Raw genomic sequence first — 20682 nt, 5'->3', positions numbered from 1 at the left:
GCCTTAGCTTTTCTGACAGGCAGCCCCTATCACTCAAAACCTTAACCTCATGTGCCTAAAAGGTTTCACTAGTTTGATTACATAGTTTCCAGAATCACTTTGTTTGGGTGGCAAATCAAATTTGAACTAGGGCGGCAAATATGATAGAGCCATCAGTAGCCACAGTCACTGCTGCACTCTGCTCTTGCGTCTCTGTCGTTGATGCACTCTGGCTTTATTTGTGCTCAGAGTGTCTGTAGTTGTCCTCAGCACAAGGGTTGGCATGCAGCTGCCTTGACCCAGTGTCAATGGCTATGTTTACATGCAAAGATTTTTGTCAATCCAATTGAATACATTCCAATCACAGACTGAGGTGTTAATAGTGCATCACATGCTCTATTCAACAATCTGATGAAAATCTTCGGTTAAATACTCACTACAAGTAATCCTATCCAAAATGATGCATATGCGTAGAGTACCTCTTAGAGTAAACGTTACCATGACAGTGAACATGACGTGAGGTCCAGTCAGACTGAGACGAGTTTTCAGCTGGCGCACTTGTGTTTTTAGTTGCATTAAAATGATGTCAGACTCAGGAAAACGTACTTCACAACACGTTCTGAGACACATAAACTGGATGCCTGTCCCACCACTGTCTTTTAAAGTTCAAAGCATAAACTCCTTCTCCTCTGCAGACCAGTTTCTGCTCCCGCCATGTTGAATGTTATAAACTTTTGCTATGACGCGAACGCACATGCGCAGAACGTACTTACACGTTCCAATTGGAAATGTAATTGGATACAGGCGTTTACATGGTTATTATTCTTCTATTCAACGGATTATTTACAGGATTACCCACCACGTTCAATCAGTTATTATTATATTAACAGATTATTAGGCTGCATGTAAGCATGACTAATGGAATAATAGTGATCTTAAAGTCCTTCCACCTATCTAGTTAGCTGGCCCTTGGGCTCAGCAGCCAGGTTAGGGAAGCACAGTTATTTATGAAGGTGAAATCAGTACTGCAGAAGTAGGATGTGTCACAGCATATAGTCTTGTGGGGCCAGATGTCTTCTCGTAACGAGAACATCTGAGGGCGAAAGTGAGAAATTTTGGATAGGGTGAGAACAAACTGTGTAGAATTTGTAAACCAATCTCAAAGCAGAAGATAGAGCTCAAAGTAGGGGGCAATGGTGCACTTCTCAATACTGTCAGATGGACAATAAGCCTGTCATTAGTCCAAGGTAAAATGTAAGTTAGTATGGCTAAAAAGTCCCCCCAAAAACACCTGTAAGGTATGTGTCTGCATAGTTGCAGAACATAGAATGTAGATCAAACAAATGTGGTTCTTTTTATTAACAAGCTGTGCAAACCAGTAAACGTAGGCCACTTGGCAATGCTGAGGCTACAGTAACAAACTGAACTGGAAGAGTCGGCACCCTGGCTAAAAAGTCATGCTATTCTGAGTACAGGGTTGAATAAGTAGCAGGGTCATCACAATATTTTTTAAGTGTTTTCTTCATAAAATATTTTGAAAATGGACATATAGATGGATCTCATGTACCAGTTTTGATTGTTCTTGCTGTGTTCATTTGTAGAGATTAAATACTTTAGATATGACAGCAATTTTGTCCTCTTATAAATTAGTAAAATTAGTAAAACTCAAATTTGAAAGTCATTAGATGTCCTTGAATGATTTGTATTTTCTCATAATTACGTAAGGAGTCAAGCTGGTTGGTGGTTCTCGCTGCTCTGGGAGAGTGGAGGTGCTTCATGGAGAGATTTGGTCCACAGTGTGTGACGCTGGCTTTGACCAGCAGGATGCAGAGGTTGTGTGTCGAGAGCTGGGCTGTGGGCTTCCTGTGGAGGTGCTGAGAGCAGCTGCTTTTGGCAGAGGGGAGGGTCAGGTGTGGTCAGAGGAGCTTCAGTGTAGAGGCAACGAGTCTCAGATTCACTTCTGTCCAACATCATCTTCACTCAAACACAACTGCACCAATGAAAATGATGTGGGACTGGTGTGTGCCGGTAAGTGCTTTTATTTATTTATATATTTACTTTAGAATTTAAGACATCACATTTTCATACATGAAACACATTTTGTATTTAAAACAAGTTGTATTTGTTGATTTCTGATTTATTCTTTCTTTCTGAACATTGCTTCATTCTCTCTCTCTCTCTCTCTCTGTCCATTTTTATATCTCTCACAGAAAGTGTGAGATTGGTGGGGGGTGGCAGTCGCTGTGCTGGGAGAATAGAGGTTCTTCATAGAGGACAGTGGGGAACAGTTTGTGCTGTTGGTGGGAATGTAATGGCAGGTGTGGTAGTGTGTAGACAGTTGGACTGTGGGGAGCCAGTGAGCATTGATCTTACTGTAGCAGGATCTGGACCGATCTGGATGAGTCATGTGGACTGCAGTGGATCAGAGTCTACACTGAAACACTGTGGATCACTGGGATGGGGCAAACATACCTGTAACCATTACATGGATGCAGAAATTATCTGTTCAGGTATGTTTCAGTCAATCTTAATTTATTTTCATTTATTTCATTATTTAATTTTATTAATATCTAGTCCAGACTATTAAGTACAAGTTACTAATTTTTCAGCATCAGGAAAAAGGCAGAAAACAAATATTTTATAGAATATTATACAGAAACCTAAACAACTTTATTATCCATCATTTGCCTTACAGTTATGCCATTTGGCAGACGTTCTTATCCAGAGCGACTTAAAATTTGATCATTTTACATAGGTAGGAGAAGGTAGTGTTAGGAGCCTTGCCCAAAGATGCATGTTTGAAAAAAGCAGACCACACTTGTGAAGTGAATAGGGGACCTGTATCTGATAAAATATCCTCCAGTATTCCAAAAAAATGAAAGACACAATTAATAAGACTTCAGCTGTCTGAAAAGCAGTGGGAATGGATGTAAATGGGATAAATCTGACACCTTGTGACAACCAGTCAATGACAGTAAGTATGGTGTCGTAACCCTGTGAGTCAGGTAAGTCAGTGACGAAATCCATAACAATGTGTGACCAGGGTCGGACTGGAACTGGTAAGGGAACTATTTTCCAGCGGGTGGTATTTTTGGTCTTGCATTGTGGTACACGAAGCCACAAAGGAATGAATCTCTCTATTCATATTTTCCCACCAATCTATTTGACAACAGTTGTTGCATATGCATCTCATCAGGGTGGCCCTTAGTAAGACTGGAGTGGGCCCAGGTGATCAGTCTATCACAAAACTGTGGGGGTACATAAAGCTTCTCAGGAGAGCACTGATTTGGGATTTGAAAATTTTCTGAAGTTCTCTCAATTTCCTCATCTATCCCCATCTTGGTGAATATTGTCACCTTGGCGTCTGCTTTATTATTTTGAGATCTGGGACAGTATGTAATGTTAAAATTGAATCTGGAGAAGAACAGGGACCATTGGACTTGACGGGCATTGAGTCATTTGGCATTTATTAGGTATTCAAGGTGTGGTCGGTTAACACAAGGAATGGGTGATTAGCTCCCTCTAGCCAATGACGCCACTTCTCCATCGCAAGCTTTACGGCCAGCATTTCACAGTCTTCGTTGCCATAAATTCTCTCAGTGGGTGTCAACTTTTGTGAGTAGAATGCAATCACATTTTTCTCCTTTTACATACAAATTATTCTTCAAAAGTCTCTTAAGAATGACACGGACATGGCTTATGTGTGAGTCTAAATCAGGGGAGTACACAAGAATTTTATCAATGCAGGCTATAGCAAACTTTCCTAGCATATCTCTCAGGATGTCATTGATGAAGGCTTGGAGTACAGAGGGGGCGATAGATAGCCCAAAAGGCATCACAAGGTACTCATAGTGCCCCCTGGTGGTCACAAAAGCCGTTTCCCACTCGTCTTCCTCTCTGATTCTGTTGAGATTGTAGGCACTTCTTAAATCTAATTTTGTAAAATACTGGGCTCCCTTCAGTTGTTCTACAGCTGCTGGAACAAGGGGAAGGGGATAAGGGTAGGTCTTGGTGATTTGATTCAAGACTCTATAATCTACATAGGGACGAAGACTTCTGTCCTATTTCTTAACAAAAAAAGAAGCCAGATGCTGCTAGGTATGTGAATGGTGTGATAAAGCGCTGGTCTAGAGCTTCTTGATTATACGTGTACATGGCCTGTTCCTCCTCTTGAGTAAGGGATTAAACTTGGGATTTGGGAAGGACTGAGTTTTCTAAGAGATCTATGGCACAATTGTATGGTCTATGGGGAGGTAATTTTGTGGCGTTACCCTTGTTTAACACCTCCTTGAGGTCTGTCTACTCGAGGGGAATGTTTTCATTATTGTTGCCATTGGCGCTTTCAATGGAAGTGGATCTGACCAAAACTATAGGTGGAGAAATACAGGTTTGATGATAAAAGTCAGACCATTTCTGAATTTCTCGCTCTGACCAGGAAATTGTGGGGTTATGTCTTTCTAACCAAGGTAATCCTAGTATGAGTTCAAATTCTGCTTGTTCAATGACTAGAAAGGAAAGATGTTCTGTATGCAGGGCACTGGTTTTAATGAGAATGGGCTGAGTTTTGGACGAAATGGCTCCCACAGGGGTTCCATCCAGCGCTGCCACTCGCAATGTCATTGACAGGTCTTCCACTGGAACCTGAAGTTGTTCTACCAGGTGGGAATGGATGAAATTCCCTTCAGCTCCAGACTCTATGAGGGCTGAAACAATGACAGACAACGGATGACAGCAAGAAATGACTGGTACTAAAAAGGATTTAGAAACCAATCCCTTTGTGGGAACACTCACCACATTAGAATACTCCACGTGCTTTCCAGGGGGCGGTACTGATTTTTTGGGTGGCCTGGTCCTGCAGTCCTGAATTAGATTACCGGCACCACCGCAGTACAAACAAAGGTCCTCTCTCAGCCATTGGAGTCTCTCTTCTTTGGAGAAACAGGAGGAGTCACATTGCATAGGTTCCTCATATTCTTTGTGTACCAGGGGTTCCGGGGTGGTTCTGATTTTCACACTACTTCTCCTAGAATGTTCTGTTTTGTTTTTGTTGCGGTTATTCAACAACTGATCTAGGCAGATGGACAGGTTAATAAGTTGATCTAAGGTTAGATCATCGTCTCTGCAAGCCAGTCCTGTTAAAATGTCCGAGTTGAGTCCCTGGCGGAACATAACAAGAAGGGCTGCTTCGCTCCAACCACTACTAGAGGCTAAGGTACGGAATTCTAGGGCATACTCCACCACTGTGTGGCTGCCCTGACTGAGCTTTGTCGGAGCTCACTTCTGGCTCGGCTGTGCTGAGGGTCTGAAGTTGGGCGGTAAGATCCTTGACGCTGTTAACCAGTAATGCCAGGTGAGCTTGTTGTTCAGATTGTTGATGAGCTAAGGACTCGAGGGAATGAGTTACCCCGGCTAATACTTGCTGGTGTCAGCCTAGCGGATGTCCTTGCTCAGTGAGAGCTTTCTGAAAAGCCTCTGGATCTGCCGTCTGCATGGTCAGCGAGGTATTCTGTAACACAACAGAATGACGCAGACGCTCGCAGGTAAAAGTAGAATGAGAGGCTTGACTGATGAAAGCACAATCCAAAATCGAAGTCAATTAACAGGCATAGGTCAGATCCAAAAAGAGCAAAAAAACACAGAAGCACAAACATAACCAAGCACAAAAGGCAAGTCAAGAACAGGGCAAAAATGTCAGAACCAGAATAACACAAACAGATATGAATGCTCAGTAGCTCTTGGGACAGAAGCAATACCACACAAAGAACCTATCCCACAAGCCTGGGCTTTATACTAAACTAATCAGAGATGGAGTCCAAAGACACCTCAGAGCCGAACAAAATCGTGACAGGGTCAAGCAGCTGACCTCTAGATCAGAAACAGTAGAACACAACACAGAGGTTCACTTCTGTTACTCAAACATCTACATCTATAAACTGAACACTGAACACAAAACTGAACAAATTGGAAAAATGTTGCCTGTCCTGATGAACCTCAGGTTCTGCTGTAACATGCATGTCTTTTGTGCATGGGTTTGTGAAACACGCTATATAAATGTAACTTATTATTATGTCATATCAGTAGAGTCAGAATTTGGCATAAACAACATGAATCCATCCCATCCACCTAAACTGCCTTGGATCAACAGTTTGCAGGTGGTGGTGGGTTGTAAACATAGTGGGAATTGTTTTCTTGGCAAACATTGGGCCCCCTGATACCAATCAAGCATTGTCAAATTGCTGGAATTGTTTGAACCACAGCTTATGTATGCATTGTTGCTGACCATGTGCATCTTTTTATGGCTCCCATGTGCATTACTTTATCTTCTAATCACTACATCTATCATGATGTCACAAAGCACAAAGGATCTTAAATAGGTTCCATGATCAATAGTCAAACTTGTTGGGTTCAGTTTACTTCAGTGGCCTCTCCAGTCACTGGATCTGAATACAATATCGCTCCTTTAGGATGTGGCATAATAGGAGATTCACAGCATGAATCTGCAGCAATTATGTGATGCAGTCATGGGCAACATGGACCAGAATCTCTAAAGAATCTTCCCAAAACCTTGTTGAATCCATGCATCCATGCCATAAGGAATTTAGGGCTGAAATGTGTTTTGGAGGTAGGCATCACTTTGCTTTGACTTGAAAGGCTTCCTGGAAATGAAAGATTTGAATTTACCAGGTTTTCTTCTAACTGATATACAAGCTGAAATGCACATTTGTTTTTCACTCTTTAACGGTTCTATATAAATTACTATTATATGGCAGCATATGTTAGATTTTATTTAAATTCGAATACAAGTTTGAAAATACTACTTCAGTGGTGGATACAATTGCATTTTGCATGCGAGTGCACATTATTTAAGACATAATTCATATTCAAATACTAAATATGTATTTGCATTTCTGTACATATTGGCTGTTAAAGTTAATGCAGAAAAGCAAAGTGCTTTTGACATTTCATTTTCATTGTCTCAATGGTCTAACTGTGATGTAATGGAATAAGAATCACCTATTTGCAATTGCAATCCTGTTTGCAGTTGAATTTTCACTGTCAGTGAGCATTCCTGTCAATCAAATGCTTTGGGTGCGATGTCAGGAGGGACCTTTTAGAGTGGGGCATGTTTAAGAGGAAGTGATGAAAAAGTCTAAACTTGGTAGCAACCACGGCTTCTGACTTTTTAATACTTGCTAACCGGCTCAAGGATAATTCTGTCCAAAGTGATTCCCTGTTACTTTGTGTGGAAGTGATTGTTGACCAACTAGGAGAGTTTGTGGTTGCACGAGCACCAATGTTAGTGACATCATGACCAACTTCAGGTAGAGACTTGCAGGACTGTTGGAGGACCTGGATGGCCAATGATGGATGTTGTTATCAAGGAGGCACAGGTCCACTGTGGGTTAGCACAGTGTTTCACAATTCTGGTCCTGGAGGAATTAAACAATAATATGATTGTGGAAAACTAACCCAGCTAGCCCAGTTAACAGCCCCTGATTATTTGTAATGGGGGTGTTAAGGCAGTGAATGCACTAAGTCTTGTAAGCCTCCAGTCACAGTGTCACTAACATTGGTGTTTGTTCAGCCATAAGCTCTCCTAATTGGTCAAGAATCACTTCTACATGAAACAACAGCTCATTAGCAACTGCTGACTATTTGTAATGGCTGTGTTAAAGTGGGGAAAGCACTGAAATGTGCAGGGCAGTACTAAACCAGGACCACTGTTTCTCTGATTGTCCTGTGAGCCACTGCCTGAAGCCAGTCACAGTGTCACTAACAGTAGTGTTTATGCAGACACAAGCCCTCTTAATTGGTCAATCACTTGCTAGCATCGTATTATAAACAAGCATCAGAACTGCTTGCAGAATTCCTTATGCTATTCCAGTAATAATCAGGCTTAGCATTTTACAATCAACCAGTCTAAGGCTGTAGTCAAAACCACTGTGGTGTGGATTTACAGTCTCTTTGCATTACAAATAAATCTAACCAATGTCCAATCTAAATGAATCTAACCAGTGCCCGCTCTGAAAGAATCTAACCAATGCCCATTCTAGATGAATCTAACCAGTGCCCACTCAGAATGAATCTAACTAATGCCCAATCTGAATTAATCTAACCAGTGCCAGCTCTGAATTAATCTAACTAATGCTCATTCTGAATTAAACATATACTATACATATACAATAACATTTTAAGTAACATTCAAATTAGTCTCTCCCATGTTGCGCTGTACTTTTATTTTCTTTTGCACATTACCTTCCTTTACCACAATGCCTGCACTGTCAAGTCATGTCAAGTCAAAGTTTATTTATATAGCGCTTTTGTGTTGTCACAAAGCAGCATTACAGAAAAATCCTGGTCCAAGCCCCCATGAGCAAGCCAATGGCGACAGTGGCAAGGAAAAACTCCCTAAGAGGAATAAACCTTGAGAGGAACCAAGACTCAAAAAAGGGAACCCATCCTCCTCTGGTCGACACCAGATAGCAAACAGCATTAGTATAAAATATTATACTACAAAACGGGGAAAAACAAGTGGAGCAATGGTTAATTAGATAGTTTGAGTTTATGTAGCAGCAGCAGCAGCAGCAAAATCAGGAGGGTCAGTTCATGCAGGTGAGGTTTGCACAGCTTTGTACAGCATGAAACTCCATGGTGGCCAAAACGGTGCAGATCAGCAAACAGAGATGGAGTTCTGGTGGCTCACATGTGGCAACTCAGGCAGACGTCACTCACAGGCTCAAATAAAGGGAGAGAGAGAGAAATTGATTAACAGGACAGGTGCATTTATGGAGAGATATTAGTGAGTTAATAGTGCAACAACTGATATTAGCAAAATGCTTGTGCAAACAGAGAAGTTTTGAGTCTAGATGGAGAGTGTATGTCTGAGTCCCAAACAGAGGTTGGGAGATGATTCCACAATTTTGGGGCTACGTAGAAAAATGCTCAACCACCTGCTGTATTTTTTTCTAATTCTAGGAACTGTCAGCAAGCCGTTATTCTTTGAGCGGAGTGTACATGTGGGTTCATATGACTGAATTAATTCACTAAGATACTGTGGGGACAGGCCATTTAACGATTTATACGTTAGGAGAAGGATCATTTCTAGCAGCTGCATTCTGGACCAGTTGGAGCTTACTTAGTAAAGTGTTGGAGCATCCAGCTAAAATGGTGTTACAGTAGTCCAGCCTGGAGGTTATAAAGGCATGTACCAGCTTTTCTGCATCGTTTAGGGCTAGAATGTTGTGTAGTTTAGCAATGTTACGCAAGTAAAGAATGCGGTTCTAACAATGTTGCAAACGTGTTCATCAAAAGAGAAACTGGAATTGAAGATGATGCCTAGATTTTTTACAGTGGTGGTTGGAATGACCATATAGCCATCTAAATTTAGTACAAATTTGGAGAGTTGAGATCTCTCTGCCTTGGGTCCAAGTAGTAGGACCTCAGTTTTGTTAGGATTAAGAAGAAGGAAATCGTTGGTCATCCAGCCTTTGATATTTTTAACACATTCTTCAAGATTATTTAGATTCAGATTCATTTAGATTTTGATTTAGCAGATATGTAGAGCTGTGTGTCGTCCGCATAGCAGTGAAAACTAACACCGAACCTGTGAATTACGTTACCAAGAGGTTGCATATATAGAGAGAAAAGCAGCGGCCCGAGCACTGATCCTTGGGGATACCATATTGTACTAGTGCACCAACAGTGTGTTTATTGTTAACGCTGACAAATTGATAACGGTCTGTCAGATAAGATTGGAACCGGGACAAAGCCTGTCCTTTGATACCAACCAGGTTTTCCAGCCTATCAAGGAGGATCTTGTGGTCGATAGTATTGAATGCTGCACTGAGATCTAGAAGGACTATGCAAATTTGGCCACTATCGAGAGACACAAGGAGATCATTTACTACTCTAGTTAATGCTGTTTCAGTACTGTGAAAGGGTTTAAAGCCAGACTGACACATCTCATGGAGATTTTTCTTGTAGATGGGTGCAGTTGATGTGAGACCACTTTTTCTAAGATCTTTGCAATGAACAGGAGATTGGAAATTGGTCAATAGTTGGTGAGTTCATTGGGGTCAAGATCTTGCTTTTTAATTAGGGGTTTAACGACTGCGAGTTTTAATGATTTTGGTACATATCCCAGACTGAGGGATGAATTTATTATAGACTGCAGGGGTTTAACAACACAGGGGACAATCTGTTTGAGCAGTTTTGTGGGCACTGGGTCAAGAATGCATGTTGATGATTTGGATGAGCTAATCAGTGTGACTAATACATTTGGTTGGATAGGACTAAAAGATAGCAACTGGACTTTTGGGCTGACAGGGCACTTACGTTGTGATATCAGATCTATAGGCAGATTTTGGATTTGTAGTCTAATATTTTCTATTTTATCAATGAAGAATCTGCTAAAATCATTGCTGCTGTATGTTGTTTGAATATCATCAAACTGTTACCACTTAGTTTGGATAATATCGTGAACAGGATCTTGGGATTATTTTTGTTATTCTCAATTAGTGATGAAAAATAGGATGCTTTGGTTGCGTTTAGGGTACGCTTATATTCTATGACACTGTTTTTCCATTCATTTCAAAAACAATATAGTTTTGATATATGCCATTTACGTTCCAGACTACGAGCTTTTTGCTTTAGTGTACGTGTATGGTCATTGTACCATGGTGCGAGCTTTTTTCTTCTAACTTTTTTCATCTTAATCGGTGCCACATTATCAAGAGATGACTGAAGTGTGGATTGCAGAATTTCAGTATTGTTTTCAAGATCCTCGAAGCCCCACAGGGCAGGTATGATTGATAAATCTGGTAAACTATAAGAGCATCTATAGTGGAGGCAGTGATAGCTCGCTTATGGTGATACACAAACATAGTCCAAAACAGCTTCATGTATAATTATGTGATGATTAGAGACGCATTAATTCTGAGAGACAGTTACTAAGTTTTTCTGTCCTGATTCCCGAAGATAGTACTAAATCTAAGATATGGTTGCAGCAGTGTATAGGCCCCATCACATTTTGAGAATAGCCCATAGCATCAAGAAGTGCTTCAAAAGCTATTTTTAAAGGGTCTTGAGTATTCTCAAAATGAATGTTAAAATCTCCTACTATCAAAGCTTTATTTGCAGAGAGAGCTATACTCGTAAGAAACTCTGCAAACTCTTTAAGAAACTCAGAGTAAGGGCCCAGGGGACGATTGATTGTAGATAATATAAAGTTATTCGATTTAGAGGCAGGACAGGGGCTGGCAACTCTAAGACTCAGGACTTCAAAGGAGTTTGCTTCATGGCCTGTAGTCCGAGTGATGCCTATGTTTGTATTATAGATCATAGCTACACCACCGACTCTACCACTGATACGCGGGTTGTGATAATAGCTGAAACTTGGCGGGGTAGATTCGTTTAGAGCTAAATATTCACCCTGTTTGACCCACGTCTCTGTGAGACACAGTGCATTAAGTTGGTTATCAGTAATTATTTTATTTACAATAACTGCTTTGGGTGCCAGGGATCGTATATTGAGTAGGCCAAGTTAAATGCGAGAGCTGCTGGCGCTGCTACTACCAGAAGTTAACTGGACTTCAGTAAGATTGTTAGGACAGATTTTCCGACAACGATGTGTATGAATCGGATGTGCGACAGACACAGTCTCAATGTTATAAGACATAACAGCGGTAGAGACATTAGAAATGTCGACATTAACATTATTGCCGTTTGCCTTATTTGCAGTATTAGGACTAGCATTATTAGCTTTAACGTTTCTAGTGTTGGCTATAAGACTATTGTTGGCGCTACTTATGTGGCCTTCACTTTGTAGTCAGTGGATGGCCCTCTCGATGTTCTGTGAGAGGACAACTGATCCAAGACAACTAGGGTGAAGCCCATCCCTCCTGTAAAGTGCTGGCTGCTCCCAAAATGAAGACCAGTTGTCCACGTAGCCCAGGCCGTTAATGGCGCACCAGCCGCGGAGCCAGGACTGCAGCGCAAAGAGCCTGAAATGCTCGGATCCCCTCCTGTATGTGGGAAGAGATGACTATCCTGGCATCTGTCGCCTTTCTGGAGGTGTCCGGCAGCGTCTGGTAGTGCTCCTTCAGGACCTCACTATGCCGGGCAGCGATGTCGTTGGTCCCGACATAGATAACCACGATCCCGAAGGTATTGTGTCTGTTGAGAGCGGAGGGGAGGTGCTTGGCTATGTCTAGAACATGAGCACCTGGAAAACAAGAGACAATGGCATTGAGTCCTGTGTAGAGGTCCAGGACGCTGGGGCGGGCGACGAGGTCTGAGGTGCTACGGCGGGCGACAGGGTCAGAGACGTAGGTGAAAAGATAGGCGGCAAGCTATGGGCGGCAAAATGGTTGCAGGAGGTAAAGATCGGCAGGGGTGGTGATGAGGGTCTGCAAGGCCCTCGGCGGTGCTGGCGTTCCCAGGGTCCATGTGGGGCTGGAGTGAGAATGGCATCTCCCAGTGTACGTAGAGACAAGGCTGGCACAAACTCCGAGGAGGAAACTTCCCGGGTGGCTTTGAGCTGCGACTTCCGAAGGAGCTCATTCTGCTTTTTCAGGAGGGCAATGATCTGCCAGTCCAGTCATGCCAGCTCTGAGCTTAGTGCCTGGAGAGCGCATTCTTGGGCAGACGCCATGGTGAGCGGGTTGAAAAATACCTGGGTGAGAGACAGAGAAAGAGAGAACAAAAGAGAGGCGTGAGACGTGAGAGTGGTTAACGATCTGCTAACTACTAACTCTTCAGGTGGAGGTTAGATGCTGCTCAATCTGAAGCTCTAAGCTAGGCTGCTCTCTGTCACTCACTGTGACGTGCTCACTGGACAAAATATTTACTGGAAACATGGCATGTTTTGTATATTTTACTGTTTCATGTACAATTCAGAGAAAAGAAAGAACTACAGATTTATACAACATGACATCTTTAAACAAATGATTTGGGTTACCAGTGAATTTGTCATTTCTACACTGTTAATGGAAAAATATGTAAACATTTGATACCTAAATTTCTGGAGCATACCTTGCATGTACTATATATATATATATATATATATATATATATATAGGCTTGCATGTACTTTAGTTTACTAGAAAGTGATCTGTAATAACATCATATTGGGACTGGAAAATACAGTAACTTTGTACATTGTAAATACACAGTGGCTGTGTCTGACATGTAATAGGCATTGCCTACTCATGCCTACACCTGCTCCTAGTCATGTCTAAATCTAATGTTTGTATAAAATGCTGCCTGCTGAGGGTCGTCCATTCAGCTGTTTTTTGAAGACAGCATAGAAGTATCTTTCTCTGCCTTACACATCCTATAATCCTTTTTTTGCCTAACCACATTGGTGCAGACACAAAGTAGCAGAAAACACCAGCGCTGATACAGTGGACAAAAACTGCCTTCTAAGGCACTGACTGATGAGACAGCATGGGCAGAAAGGCATTGAGATAGTTGCTTTCAGTTTTGGACACAGCCAGTAACTACCTTTTTTTTTTTTTTTAAATTAACCAGATGTACTCCCAGGTACATAGCAGTAAAGTATCTGTAATATGGTGGGAACAGGACTATAAAATAAAGTGTAAATTTGTACACAGTATTTACACAGCAACTGTTTGTTTTCTTGTCTTTGTGGTATTCAGAGCAAAATCATATAGTGTTCAAAACCATCCATAATGTTATGGATCTGATCTAGGTTAAAGCACAGCGATGATAAGTGATGTCTTTTATAGTGTAAATGTTTTGTACTAAAGCACTACAGTGCATAACTAATTAATTGGATTTTAGAGTTCAGGTTTGACACACAGACAACTTAGCAAACAAAATTCCACACTACCTGGAATATCAGTGACTAACTTACACAAAGAAAACAACAAACAAAAGACACAGAAACCCTCTGTGCTTGATTGTGGCATCAGCCTACAATGACACACATCAGAGGCCATGATTCTTCTGTCATTAGTGCTCTTTTATTGTAAAGTTAGGAAAAAGGCACTTAACACAGCTGGGGATAGCAGACAAGGTTAGTACTACCCATAGCTCTTTGCTCTATAGTAGATGCAAACCCACTCTAACTAATCACACTGTCCAACACAAAATGACACAAACACATACACACCTTAACCAAGGAACGACAACATAAAACATAAATGTACATTTGTTTGAAGAGCATGTGCCCCCCATGAGCCTCTTTGCATGGCCCTCTGCATAGTGTAGTGTCCTTCTACTGGAAGCATGAGCCAGTAGCAGGACACTACACTATCTACAAAACAGTGAAAAATCCAAAAGGACAAGATCAAAAAGCACAGTGGAGAAACAAATGTAGACTCACAAGTCTAGTTGCATAAGTTAATAGGCCAGTGACTGATCTCAAACAGGCTAACAATTCAGTCTAGAGCTCCAGCCCATATCTTCCAGAATTTCATGCGTTCCATCTGCGCATAACTCATTGCTGTATCTTATTGGCATTAAAAGATGAAATATACCTCATACTTCTCACATTAGTTTCTGTAGTTATATATTAAACTCACAAAGTATGCATCAAATATTTCTTAATTGTAAATCTGTAACACTAACAGAAACCAGACGCTCGCGGATAGAACAGATCACAGCAGTTTTAAATCACACAAGGCACAGACGTAGTCGAGTAACAGGCGTGGGTCAAGTTCCAGAAACACACACGAACGATGAGCATAACACCAAGCGAATAAACCAGATAAGGCAGAGCAAAAAACGTAATCCAAAAACAGGCAAAAAGAGTTCAAACACAGATCAGTCCAGACGGGCAAAAGTATCAGAAGGCAAAAAGGCAAAATCTAGACAAACAAAGCAGTGGTGACTAACAGCACACAGCACACAGCACACAGCACACAGCACACAGCACACAGCACACAGCACACAGCACACAGCACACAGCACACAGCACACAGCACACAGCACACAGCAGTTCTCAGGGAAACCAATACCTCACAACTACTCTATCTAAAGCCCGGGCTTTTAAACTAAACAACCTGAGTCATATGACTAAATACACAGGTGCTAATGATTAGTATTCTGGGGATTGAGATCTCTGATAGGCGCGCGTCCGCGAGTCGGGGCTCACGTGAGTTCCCCGAGCATTTTGGGTAAGTCCATATCGGCCTCCGATTCTGGAGGAAGTTGAGCAGTGACGCGATCTCCCGTGGGATTCTGGGAGATGGAGTCCGTTACCTTTGGACAGCTTGCTGACAAAATCATACATATTTAATATTAAATTCTGAGTAAGTACTGCTGTACATACTTGGCACATACAATGCACTTGCAAAGTATGTACCAGCAAATCACTTGGAAGTACTACATATCTACCAGTAAAATATAAATATTAATAATAATAATTTTAAGTAACCATCTTTTTGTAAATGTTCCACTTTTGTAGATGTTTAAATGTGGTTATATTCCACTCAGGTCACAGAAAGTCAAGACTTATTGATGGTCCACATCTGTGCTCTGGGAGAGTGGAGGTGCTTCATGGGAAGGCGTGGGCAACAGTGTGTGATGCTGACTTTGACCAGCAGGATGCAGAGGTTGTGTGTCGAGAGCTGGGCTGTGGGCTTCCTGTGGAGGTGCTGGGAGCAGCTGCTTTTGGCAGAGGGGAGGGTCAAGTGTGGTCAGAGGAGCTTCAGTGTAGAGGGGATGAACCTGAAATTTCCCTTTGTACAGCATCATCTTCACTCAGACTCAACTGCACTCATGACAATGACGTGGGACTAATATGTTCTGGTTAAGTATAATATTTGAGCTCTCCATTATTTTATATTCATTATTTAATTCACATTATACAAAATCAATTATTGTACCAGCATTTCTGTTTACCTACTGTTTTAATAAGCTTTTTGTGTTTTCAGGTCACACTCAGGCTCAACTGGTGAACGGCTCTGACTCCTGTTCTGGTCGAGTGGAGCTCCAGTACCTCAGTGAGTGGGGCACAGTGTGTGATGTAAGCTGGGATATGAGAGCTGCCAGTGTCCTCTGTGGTCAGCTGAAGTGTGGGAGTGCTGTGGCTGTGTTGGGGTCAGACTGGTTTGGGGAGGGGAGTGGCCAGATCTGGGCTGATGTGTTTGGTTGTCAGGGGAACGAAACACACCTGTCAAAATGTTCCATTTCATCATGGAGTCGAACTGCATGCTCTCATAAACAGGATGCTGGAGTCATCTGCAGTGGTGAGCTCTACGAATCATGTCACTATGGGTTGTATTGGGTTGTGTAAGAGTTGTAAGTTGAAAACCTAAGTCGGCCGCTTAAGTTCAAAACTGTCATTAGATATGTGAGAAAGGTTAGTTTTCTGATCAGCATATTGACTTACTGAAATGACCTACATGAAGTTCACACCTCTAAGGATAACAAGTTTTTCCTTGTTTGAACATTGAGGAATTACAGTGGAAATAAAACCATCAAAATCATTAAAGTTAATAATGCTAGCCACATAAATTTTTCTGTGTGTTTGATTTGTAGATGTAGAAATCCTAAACAGTTCCTCATGTAACTGTGTAACACTGCTCAACCGCAAAAACAGTGATAAGCGGCTGCGCTGCATCTTCATCTCTGTAAAATATAATCATAAAGTGCAGTTTAGTGAAGGTTGTGGTTAAAGTGTTCTTTTATTTCACTACCAAGTTGCAGCTGCACTGATGAATCTGCTGGCCATTTGCTGATTCTGATGCTCTTCTTTGAAGAGTTACAGTTCTTCATAATGCACCCAAATCAAAATAAAAAAAACTAATAAGCATCTCTGTCCATTAATGCATCAATCTAACACATCAAAATCTGTCAGACAGTTTCAGGGAACTGTTAGCTACTTCTGCACAGGAAGAATAACACATCCTGTATCTACTACATGTATATTGTTTGAGCACAAGTCAAAAAAGTGCACAATTTAAAAAGAAAACATGAGCATGATTAAAGGAAAATGAGAACGATGGTCCTGGTGCTGGCTAACCATTTTGTGTTATGTTTAAGAACCCATATTTTGACAAGTAGAAGATCACAGTTATTATTTAGCACAATTGGGGTGTCAGTTGGTTGCAATCTACAACCTCACCACTAGAGGTTACATACTGATTATTTTAAATATTCTCTTAGCTCTTATAGAAAGAGCAGCAAGCTTTGAGAAGGACTGAGGTGCTGAGCATGCAAGAAAGTTTGCATTATGTATAAACTATAAATGCAGTTGTATTACTGCCAATATTGTGAGCTGCTAATTTTCAGCTCACGGTCAACTATATATGGACATATAAAAGCATAGCATTCACTGTTAATTTAAACTATCAATGAAAGTTTGACACTAAGATTTCACCCTCGACCAAAATGATGATTCTTGTGATAGAAAAAACAATAATACATATATTTCAAATTTGAAACGTCAAATTTGATTTCTGATCTCATCTGACTACCCTGATGTCCACATACATTTGGCCATGTAGTGTTCCTCAATTTTGGGCAAACTGTTATGAATTCTGAAAACTGAATATTGACATGCGTAATCTCAACTAAACTCTGAATGTGGTTGTATTTTACCAAAAAATCTCAGTGTGTTTCATTTATAATATGTTTAATTACTGTGTTGTAAAAACTAATGAATATATGAGGGCTGTAAAATCAAAAACATTTTTTTGGTGAATGTTCCCTGTAGATTCCTCTTTGGCATTTCATGAGGGGCGAGTGCGGTTGTCTGGAGGGATGGAGTGTGAGGGGGAGGTGGAGGTGTACTTCAGGCAGGACTGGAGGAGAGTTCTGCTGGACTCCTGGAGTGAGTCTGAGGCCTCTGTGGTCTGCAGACAGCTGGGCTGTGGCTCTGTGTTCAGCTTCTCCAGCTCCTCTACATCCAGTCCTGAACACAGACACATGTGTGTGACGGGTTTCAATTGTTCTGGGAGTGAAGCTCATCTGGGGAACTGCAGCAGCGCACAAGCAGTCAACTGCAGCTCCAGAGAACAGCTCTCAATCACCTGCTCTGGTAAGTATTTTAAGCCCTATTTGAGCTGGATTACTTTTACCAGAGGAGGTCTGGTAATGTAATTTGTGCATGAATTCACAGGCCAAATCATACGGGATGAAGGATCTGTGGAAGTTCCCCAAATTACCTCAAATAACCCAGAATGAAACATCATTATGTGGATGTTTAACTCAGCATTATGCAACACACATTGGGTCAAATCAAGCTCCATTTAGCTGTTAGCCATGTGAAAAAGTTCAAAAATTCATTATTACTTAGACTTGTAAAAACTATAGATATTGCAGATTCGTACTGGATTAAAATCACAGATCTTGTTGGTAATCATTCAATTTACAGCACACCCTCAGGTAAAACTAATCCAGCTTAAACAGGGCTTTAGTGGGAGGAAGTAAAATCAAGAGTGATCAAATTAGCCAGTCAGAAGCAAGCTCCTTGTTCTTATGTTGATTTATGTAGTGCAGCAGTGTAGTTTTAAATACTCATTGCAGGCTGCAGCACTGAACTCATTAGAGTAGTTCTAGATGTGCTGGAGCTAGATGGTCTGTTAATGGTAAGTTTCACAAGCAAAATGTTCAATAAAGAGTCTCAACGATGTCCACTTTGTTTTTTGAACTTTGTACTGTAGCCCCACCATGCACACACACTCTAAAAAGCATCTGAATGGGAAGAGAAAGTGAGGTGACCAAACTACTAGCTTAGCAGCAAACAGAAGTGAACATTTGCTCCTTAGGATAAACATGACAACCACTGTCAGAAAGAGGATCTTCATTTAGCCTTTGTTACACAACCTTAAGAGAATTACAACCTCATTTCCAAAAAAGTTGGGACGCTGTGCAAAATGTAAATAAAACAAAATGCAATGATGTCCAGATCATTTAAACCCTATATTTCATTGAAAATAGTACAAAGAAAAACATATCAAATGTTGAAACTGAAAAATTGTATTGTTTTTTTTTTTTAATATTTGCCCATATTGAATTTGATGCCAACAACACGCTCCAAAAAAGTTGGGACAGGGCAACAAAAGGCTGGTAAAGTTGTGTAATACACTGGTGGTTGATTGGCAACAGGCCAGTAACATGATTGTGTATAAAAAAGCATCTCAGAGAGGCTGAGTCTTTCAGAAGTAAAAATGGGGAGGGATTCGCCACTCTGTAAAAGACTGTATGGTCAAATAGTGCAACAATTCAAGAATAATGTATCTCAACATAAAATAGCAAAGAACTTCTGCTTTTCATCATCTATGGTACATAATATTAAAAGATTCAGAGAATCTGGAGAAATCTCTGTATGCAAGGGACAAGGCCAAAAAACAATATTTGCAGGCCATGATCTTTGGGCCCTCAGGCGGCACTGCATTAAAAACAGACATGATTCTCTAAAGGAAATCACTGCATGGACTCAGCAACACTTCTGAAAACCACTGTCTATGAAAACAGTTCATCACTGCTTCCACAAATGCAAGTTAAAACTCTAAAATGCAAAGCAGAAACCACATATAAACAGGATCCAGAAACACTGCTGCCTTCTCTGGGCCCGAGCTCATTTAAAATGTACTGAAGTGAAGTGGAGAAATATTCTGTGGTCCAATGAATCAACATTTGAAATTCTTTTTGGAAATCATGGATACTGTGTCCTCTGGGATAAAGACCACTCAGCTTGTTGAAAAACTTCTCTGTTTCAACATTTGATATGTTGTCTTTGTAGTATTTTCCTTTAAAAATATGGTTTATCAGATTTGTGTGTCATTGCATTCTATTTTTACTTACATTCTGCACAGCATCCCAACCTTTTTGGAAATGGGTTCTAAAAAGAATATTTGTTAAAGTGATTTGTTTCAAAATTATGCACATTTGAGATTAAACAAGCTGGCAAAATTACTAGTTGCAGGCTAGTGAAGTTAACCCTGCCGACAGTGAGGGGTTAGTTCACACACACACTCTCCCCTATATCACATGAACCCCCTAATATATCACAGTTCTACACACTATGCTGCAGTTGTCGAATCAGAAAAAAAGAGAAAAAGAAGGAATAAAAATGGAAGTAAATGAAAACCACAGTTAAAAGAACATTTTATTTACTTTGTACAGTGTAAGATATTAAAGTTAATAGTACTGTTTAAGAGTTATTTGAAATAAAAATCTTTGGTTAAAAGATTTAAATATTTAATATCTAAAAACTGAACCAAATATAAGTAGATCCTTTGAATTATATTCCAATGAAATACACATTAGCATGATCCATGATGTTTGTGACATTATCATCAGTGTTTTTAAGAGAAATAAATGTATTATGTATGTAGAACAAACAGGTCATACTTAGGCGGAACTTGGGAGTCATGCTCAAGTCTCTTTCTCTCTCTTTTGTATGTGTGTTTTAGCTCCCAGCTCCATCAGGTTGGTTGGTTCTGGGGGAGACTGTGCAGGAAGGCTGGAGGTTTTCCACAGTGGCTCATGGGGGACAGTGAGTGATGACTTGTGGGATATTAAGGATGCACAGGTGGTCTGCAGACAGCTGCAGTGTGGAGTGGCCCTCAGTGCTCCAGTACCAGCCCAGTTTGGAGCTGGAACTGGACCCATATGGCTGAATGAGTTGGAGTGTGAGGGGAACGAGACGTCCCTGTGGAACTGCAGATTTCAGCTGTGTGGAGTGGATGAATGTGGACACAAGGATGATGTAGGAGTCGTGTGCTCAGG

General features: G+C 41.0%; 1 pseudogene; it reads left to right on the top strand.

Annotated features, from left to right (window-relative positions):
* LOC118801498 overlaps window positions 1-20682 on the top strand; it is a 36426-nt pseudogene that overhangs the window by 6011 nt on the left and 9733 nt on the right.

The sequence above is a fragment of the Colossoma macropomum genome, unplaced genomic scaffold, assembly GCF_904425465.1.
Source record: "Colossoma macropomum unplaced genomic scaffold, Colossoma_macropomum, whole genome shotgun sequence".
Classification (NCBI taxonomy): Eukaryota; Metazoa; Chordata; class Actinopteri; order Characiformes; family Serrasalmidae; genus Colossoma; species Colossoma macropomum.
The sequence above is the reverse complement of the archived record's forward strand: the minus strand, read 5'-3'. Positions and strand labels throughout refer to the sequence as shown.